This window comes from Homarus americanus, unplaced genomic scaffold (genome assembly GCF_018991925.1).
Source record: "Homarus americanus isolate GMGI-L3 unplaced genomic scaffold, GMGI_Hamer_2.0 scaffold46669, whole genome shotgun sequence".
In the NCBI taxonomy this organism is placed as follows: Eukaryota; Metazoa; Arthropoda; class Malacostraca; order Decapoda; family Nephropidae; genus Homarus; species Homarus americanus.
The window spans coordinates 4,795-13,777 of NW_024746487.1; the positions used below are offsets into that span (position 1 = coordinate 4,795).

An 8,983-nucleotide genomic window follows, 5' to 3' on the forward strand; every position below is an offset into this window, starting at 1 on the left:
CCCAACTCCGGTATATGCTCAAACTTAACTGCCTTGAGCAGATTAATGATGTCGCCTCCTCTCTTAAGACCTCCCACCCTCCTATCCTCGTCTACTGTGATGGGTCTGTTACCACGCTGGGCAGCTCTGGGGCAGCTGTGTGGATTCCTGAGCGCCAGGCCTGCAGGAAAATCAGGGTCCACGACTGGGCCTCCTCCACTGATCCTGAAAGCATAGCCATCCTCGCGGGCATTCATGAGGTGGCGACCTACTGTATGCTCGCACTGAACGCTGGAACCTCCTTATAATCAGTGACAGCACTTCGGCGCTAGCGAGGCTCAAATTAGCCTCCCCCTCCTCCCCTGCCGCCCAACACACCCTAGCCGCCGTCGCCGGGCTAGAACAAACTGATGACTTCCGTGTCAAGTTTATTTAGATCCCGTCACTTATAAGAATAACTGCCTGTGACACTGTAGGTCGGCTTGCCAAAGAAGCTACACAAGAAGAAGATATTGAAGCCGCTCTCGCCCTCTCCTTGAGTCATCTCAAATCTCGCATACACGCCACACAACGAGAGGCATTCGATAAAAATTGGACACACCTGAAGCAACGGGGTAGCGTCACACTATGCCACTATGACGCTGTAACCGGTGACGACAACCGCCACTACAAAGAGTATCAATCCCTGACTCGATCTCAACAGATTATGTACATGAGACTGCACCTAGGGTACAGGTACCTATGGGAGTACATTGGCAACCCTGAGCCTGGCCGCACTGTTTGTAAACTTTGTGGCCAACCCGACTCTCACACCCTCTCTCACTACATCCTCACTTGCCCTATGACCACCTCCTACAGGTCCCTAGCTGTTACCAACACCTCTTCCCTCCCTGACCAGATATCCCTCCTCCTAGTGACAGGCCTGGCACTTGACATTATTAGGGACCTGCCACGCTTTGCCATAAACAGATGAAATGTACCGGGAACTTTCCCCCCACGCACTCATCATTCTCTCACTTTATGTAACTTGACAAAACCTATGACCCTTCAGGCTTTTACCCCCTTAATGCACGAGTCATAAAGGCAAGTATGAACTTTGCATATTTCCCAGATGGGCGCTGTAAATGCTTCTGCGCTTCACCTTGCACAGGATGTAAGGGGGTGCCCAATAAACTATCCCCCTCGGGGGCAAATCTGAATCTATCAATCACTTGCTTGACAATAATTATTTCCAGTTCCGGTATAATCAGAGATACAACTTAAGGCACCCAGAGCTACTCCTCCATAAAATATCACGGTGTGAAGGTGTGGAACAACTTACCCCCACACATCCGAGCAAAGCCTACGCTCCCTTCCTTTAAATCATCTCTTAAAAAAAATCTATTGTCTAAGTATTAATATTTCTTGTAACACCTACTATATTTACAGTACCTGCTTTTATTGTACCATCAAACCGTTTTATCGGAAATTATCATGAAAATAGATAAGTAATTACCATTGCAATAAACATAATTGCCAACGAGACATAATCATGTTCTGTCCTCTTGTTCAACCTTATTACTGTACAACCCAATTGTAGTTGGGTAGGAGACGCTAATTTTCAGCAAATCAGCTCAGCTGGGGCGCCTGTGGGTAGAGCTGTACCGCTCTTGCCTCGCAAGCCAGTTGTCACGGGTTCGATTCCTGGGTCGGTGGAAATTTGTTCCGACACACTTGCCAGCTTCCCTTGGTCCTTGTTCACCTGGCAGCAAAGTAGGTACCTGCTATAAATCGAAAGTTGCGAATTCGTATTCAGGGAAAGTTGTTTGAGCTTCCAATAACTTGCTTTGACATAAACCACTGACTCTTCAGGCTTCTACGCCCTTGACTCTTCAGGCTCTATCATGAGACATATTCCTCCTACACCGTCTTCCACCTTCTTGAGCCAATGGCTCTCTTCTCTCCATCCCATCATCATCATCAACCATGAACTTAGCATGCTTCCCTGTTGGGCGCTGTAAACGCTTCTGCGCTTCACCTTAAACAAGGATGTAAGGGGGTGTCCAATAAAAAAAACAAAAAAAAACAGCTCAGCTGCGCCTTTCGCGTCACACTTAGAGGTCACGGTGATTGGCTAAGATGTAGGCACATAGGCAGGCTCTTTTTGGTGTAATATGCCTCTATAATGGCTTTTTGGCAGGAATATTGTCTAAACTAGATTCTCATAGATTTTCTCTAAAACATGACAATTTACATGGCACTGTTACAGAAGCATTTTTTTCCTATGTTTTTTTGTTTTTTTTTACGTTATCAAACTTGACTTGAAGCCTGTAGATAAGGATGAAGGGCTAATATTTGTTGCTGGGTTTTTGTTGGAAGTACTTTGGAAGTATTGGGGCGGGGGGGGAGGGGGTTAGGTGGACGTAAATGAGGGGAAAGTTTGAAGGAAATTAGGAGAGTTAAAGTATCCGGGCTCAACTAGACATGCTGTATTTTAAAATTCTTTATTGATCTTTTATACTAATAATTTAAGTTGTAGCTCGCTAGCTTTTGACTTTTCTTCTCGTTCATGTTTTGATATAACAGTAGATAGTATTTCAAGCGCTATAATAATTATTTAATGTTTTTTTTTTTGTTTTTTTTTTTAAGATTTATTGGACTGCTACTCCTGCGGACCTGAAGTTACCAGTTTCATACAGGCGTAATAGTGGTAGGTATGATTGATTGATTGATACGTTTATTGAGATACAAAAAAACATTAATACATCTCAAAGGGATGAAGTGACATAAGTCATCCTCACCCCAGTCCAGGAATGTCCCTCTCAGGACTCACATAAATCCCTAATATTTCATATAATTAGTTATAATACATAATTATATTCTAGATGCAAAATTTCTATATTTCTTTAATATTTCATCTATTTTCCCATTTCCAAACATCCACTCTATTTGCATGGGGACATTATTTATATGGGCATTTCTATATACATTAAGCAATGGGCATTCCAGTATATAATGTGGCAGGGTATGGGATCTGGATGTTCTACAAACTCTACATTCTTTATCCTGTTCACTTCTCTCAGCTCCAAGTTCCCAATAATATTTATATCCTATCTTTCCCATATGTAAATTTTGTGTTCATGAGAACATGATGGTAATGTTTCATTGTTTCACTTTTCTCGTATATTTCATTCCTTTTGAAATTATCTTCTATTGATTGTATTTTCCGTAATTTGCTCCTTAATTGCTTCAAGGTTTTAGTACATATTATGTCGATCTCGGCCTTTTCCATGGCTCTTTTTGCTATTATATCTACTGCTTCATTAAGACCAATCCCCACATGTGAAGGGACCCATACAAATTGAACCTTATGGCCATTTTTCCTTATTGTATTTACTAATTTTCTACATGAACCAATAATGTGTCCAAAGACTGGACTCCCACTGTTCAAAGAATCCAAAGCTGCCCTACTATCAACAAAAAAATATGCATCTTTATACCTCTTTACAACATTTTCCAATCCTACTAACATTGCATATAACTCAGCTTGTGTTGATGAAATAAAACTGCTCAACCGAAGTCCAATTTTGATGTCATCATTTCCTTGTTCTGTGTACTGTCTTATAAGGATCCCACACCCTGCCCTGCCACTTGACATAACTGAACCGTCACAATATACATGCAATGTGTTTATTTTAGGCAAATTACTAATCTTATTCCCATATAAAGCCCTTAACTGTCCTGGTTCATGTAATGATTTCTTCATTGTGAGAGGCACTATGTCTAACTCTACTTCTCGTTCTTCCCAGGGTGGATTCTTACAACTCTTCTGAACAGCTGTACACCAGTCTGCCAGATTACATTTTTTAATAATATTTACTAATCCATTCATGTATCCTCTCTTGCCTTGCCTGCAGAAGGTCCTTTTATCTTTTAAACCATCATTTATATCTTGTACAAATTTAACCCCACTGTTCCCTCTCATTAATCGAACTGCTGCAACTGTATTAATTTCATTGACCCTCTGTGAAATGCTCTGTAACCCTAGTTCCATTTTCATTATCTCAATCATTGCATTCTTTTGACACCCTAAAATTATTCTCATTGCTTCATTTTGCATGATCTCAAGCTTCCGTAGCCTTCCTTCACCAGTACAAGAGAGGCCAGGTGCTGCATAGTCTATAAGTGATCTGATGGTAGAAATATACATCATTCTCAGTATGGGTACCCCAGCACCTTTACCACAACATGCTAGTGCCTTTAAGGGCTGTAATCTTGCTCTACATTGAGTGAGGACATGATATATTTCTGCGTCTTTACTTTCACTAGTAAAGCCAATATACATTCCTAAATATTTATACTTTGACACTTTCTCTACAATTTTTCCATTTAGAAAAACGGATTCAGTTCCTCTTCCTTTACATTCACACTTGGTTTTTTCTTCATTGATAACTAAGCCCATCTTTTGAGAAAGAACACTAAAATTATTTAATGCAATCTGCAAATTTTTTACAGAGTTTCCTTGAAATAAGATGTCATCTGCATAAATGATGGTTACAACTCCTTTGGGATATTTGTGTGAGGCTATCTTGTTCATTAACACATTAAATAACATTGGACTCAATACTCCCCCTTGGGGAGTGCCTAGTTCAAGTGCTCTTTCCTCAGACAAACATCCCTGATACCATACACAGATTCTCCTTCCATGCAAGTAGTCACCTATCCAGTGTAACAACTTTCCTGATACCCCTAGAGCAGCCAGTTCATTCATAACTACTTCACTGTGAGCTTTATCAAATGCTCCTTGTAAATCCACAAAAACTCTACATCTGTCTGCATCATTTGATAAACATTTTATAACACAGTCTGAAGTACATTTCCCTTCCAAAAAACCAAATAAATTACAAGATAGATTTTCCCCGACAATATATACAAGCCTATTTAATAATACTCTCTCCATCATCTTGGAAAAACAAGATGTTAAAGACACTGGCCTGTATCCACCAGTTGCCTTAGGGAAAGGAATAACTATCGCTTTCTTCCATTCTGTTGGTAATCTACCCTCTGCATAGCTCATGTTGAATAAATCTAATGATGGACTATTTTCCATACCAACTAAGCAGTTCAAAATTTCATATGTCACACCATCTTCGCCTGGTGCTGTAGATTTTCCTTTTTTAACAGCATTTAATAACTCATCTTTAGTAATATCTACACATGTTACATCACAAATATTTAGAGCTGATGAAATAAATCTTTTTCTTTCATTTTGCCACTCATCTAATGCTTCTATTGTCCTGTTAGGCAGGGAGGCAACACTTGCTGCTTTAGCCCATTTGTCAACCAGTTTATTAGCTTCTTCCTCTGGATGAGGATGGCTAATAAAATTACTCCTTTTTCCTCTAATTTTGTTAATATCCTGCCATATTTCTTTGAGATTTTTACTCTCCCCAATGTGCTGTGCAAAATCTTGCCAATATTTCTCCCTTGCCTCCTTCCTAGCCTGCCCACATATTTTGGCTATATCCATGAAGATTTCCCTATCTTCTTCTCTTCTACCATTCTTTACCCAATCTTTATGTGCTGCCCTTAACATTTGTGTCCATCCCTTCAACATTTTGTCATTGGTATAGCAGTGTTTCCTAGCCCCATGTCTCTTATCATTTATTTTTTTCTGTGTTGACTAAGTTAAATATCTTTCTATCTCCCCAACTAAGTCATTATAAAAGCTATCCATACAGACTGGTGTATAATTTCTGTACCATTTCTCTATATTTTGAGTAAACACTTGAGTGTCATCCTTGTTTAGTTTCAATCTCTTCCTCCTATATCTCACCTGTCTCTTCCCTAATGGTAATTGAACATATACAACAAAATGGTCACTGACTAGCTCCTTTATTATCTCACATTCTCCCTGGACTCCATGACTGCTTATCATGCAAGCATAGTCTAACCTTCCTCCTTTAATATGAGTCACTTCCTTATTTCCTAACAAGTAAGCATCTGGGTGATCTTGTAAAAATTGCCAAAATTTCATACCATTACTATTAATTCTCCCCATTGTTTCGAGTCTTGGATGTCGAGCATTAAAATCTCCTACAGCCAAAGTTGAGTCCAAAAACATGCAATCTGGTAAGAAGATGAGGTCAAAACAGCCTCCAGAAATATACAAATTTGCTATGTTCAATTCTCCTTCCTTCAAATATAACTTTATACAGACACTTTCTATTCCTTGTACTCTACTCGGGCTTCCAACTAGTTCTGCTGGTATGGAATTCTTAATGTATGTTGAGACCCCTCTTATACCTTCACCCGAATAGAGATGAAATCCCTTATATCCAGACAGTTTAAGCAGGTCGCCTTTCCTGTCCCCAGTCTCTTGAAGGGTAATTATATCAATATTATTTTTAAGGGTAAAGTAATGTACATCTGTCACTCTATTTTGTAGACCATTAACATTCCAGGACATTATCTTAAGGCTAGCTAGATCCAGGATTAATATTTACACGTTTTATATCCTTTCCAATCAGATTCTTTAAGAAGGCCCAATCCTCCTGCACAGATTCCCATTTCCTCAAAAGTTTTTCTTTATCAGCATCTTTACACTTTACCAACACCTTTTTAAAACTTTCAGTTGTTGCTCCCTGCACTACACAATCCTTTATTTTCCTCTCCTTCCCTTTAATACTTATTTTAAGCACTGAATTTTTCAAAGGCTTGAACTCTTCACTTTCCTCTTTCCCTTTTAATTCTACATTATTAACAGCTTTGTTTTCCCTTTCTTTATTTATCACTGTATCAAGTCTTTTCTCTATCACTTCTATTTTCTGACCTAACTTTTGCAAAAGCTGAAACATCTTAAGCACCTCTTCTCCCAGAATTTCTTGCACAGTTTTATCACTAACCTGGAGGGCTGCACCACTACTCTCACTTGCTACTTGTTTATTACTCTGTTTGTTCCTGGCATCAACAACGCTTCCGGCCGCAAGCGCAGTCCTTATCCTTCTTGAATCTTCATGCCAGGCATTCTCAGGAATCACTGTCTGTGTGTTCTCCTGCTGTCTTGTCACTGTCAGACCACAGCGTACTTCCTCAGTGTTCTCTGAATAATTCCTTTGTTGGTCACTTCTCATACGTGGCCTCATCTCGCATGCAATTGAACTAGCATTGTGAGTTTTACCACAATTACAACAACAAGGCTTCACCTTCTCTCCTGCTTTGATCTTGTCCTTACAGTTGCTAGATTCGTGCCTCTTCCCACAGAATCTACAACGTGGGTCCAGTTGACAGCTCCAGGCCTTATGTCCCATCTGCAACACTTGAGACACATTATTGGTCCCTCCACATATAGTGCCACCTTCCTATACCCTGCTCCTGTGATGAACACTTTCTCTGGAACCTTTCCTCTCATTAGAGCAATAATCTGGCTTCTCTCTTCTCCCCTTATTAAATGCCTCTTGACCCAAACAAATCTTTCGTCATGCAATAAGTATTCTGGATCTAGTATTACAGGGTACCTGAAGATTATAACCTTTGTAAGTAGTATGTCGCTCTCCTCTGGCAAAACTATCAGTAATCCCTTGTACCCAACAGTTGTCAACATTTCCACAGCCTCCATGGTCCCCACTGTAAGATAAGGCTTGTGTGTGCCTTCTTTCAAAAGAGGCTCAAAGCTGCGATGCTCCCGTCCTAGTTGTACTGCCCATTTTAATTTTTCAAGGAAGGTCATCGGGCATGACTGTGGAAAAATTAATCTCTTCGTGACACGACCAACTTCACCTTGTGTGTGTTCTTGTCTGCTTCCTTCAAATTCCATACTTTGCTCTGTTCTTGATCCATTCTCCACTATCTCCTTTCTGTTATTTCCATTATTATTACCACCCACACACGTTTTTTGTCCTAGATGTTTTTGTCTCTTCTCCTCTCTCACTTCTTTGCTTTCACTGTCCTCTTGCCAGCTTGTCTCCCTCATTCTTTTAGAAATTTCTTTCTTATTCACTACCTCTTGTTGTAGCTGTATTTTCTCACTTTCGAACTTCCCTTGTGCTTCATCACTCGTATTAGACTCATCACTACTCAACTCAAGGTCTTCAAGAACTTCGTTCAATACTATCTTTTCTTTACTCTTCCATGTAGAGTTCTTAAGCGAAAATTCACTTTCCATGGGGCAATGTTGACATCCCACAACACCCAGCCAGGAGTGATGGGACCCCGAGCAGTTATTTTCGTAAGGTAAACAGTAAGTTCCCAACACCAAAGTTGCTTGCCGATACTTATCTTATCCTCAGGTCCTTATACACAAGTAGGTGTCTATATATGCTTCAGATAATGTAATAGGCTCGAAAACATCCCAAATTTGGGAGCTAGCGCTCACAGCTGTGTTTACCGGACCAAAAAAAATGGCCGCTGTAGTGGTTGGTAGACATGAGAGACCGGTGGTTATCACCATTGAAATAACTTATATTACATAAGAATAAAAGCATTTCTATAATCAAGATCCAGGTTTATTTTCATTATATTAGATTACTATTAATTATGACTAAACGGTTGCACAATGAGGGCCATATTATAAAACAGAACATTTATGAAGTAAGTTATGCCCTTAAAGACCTTAGTTGAAGCGCAGTCATAACATTGTAACAATAACATTCTCGTTGATTTGCTATATTTGTTCAGATTTAAAGGAATTATGTAAATTAAATCCTCTTAAAGAAAATCCACATTAAGTAATACCACTTTTGACTGCCAATCACGGTAGTCTTAAATGTTACGAAGGACTTGTAAATCTTATTTTAAAACTCTTCTAGACACTGGACAATAAAACCTTTAATGTCTTTCTTGACTGGAACTACAACTCCATGTATGTTCTAAGTTAATGTTTGTTGGGGTCTTGAACAACTTTGCGACCATAGCTCTGGTTTCCCTTCAAAACGCATAAATCTTTCGCCTTTTACTAAAGATTTCCGTGGGGGGGAACAACTCAATGAGTCTTAATTAATTTTTTCTTAGCCCATTCACATGGGCT

General features: G+C 39.7%; 1 non-coding gene across 1 annotated transcript; it reads left to right on the plus strand.

Moving 5' to 3' along the window:
• The first annotated feature begins 8,867 nt into the window (after nt 1-8,867).
• LOC121879258 lies at nt 8,868-8,983 on the plus strand. Its single transcript, XR_006091301.1, has one exon. It is a non-coding gene; the product is annotated as a U5 spliceosomal RNA (small nuclear RNA).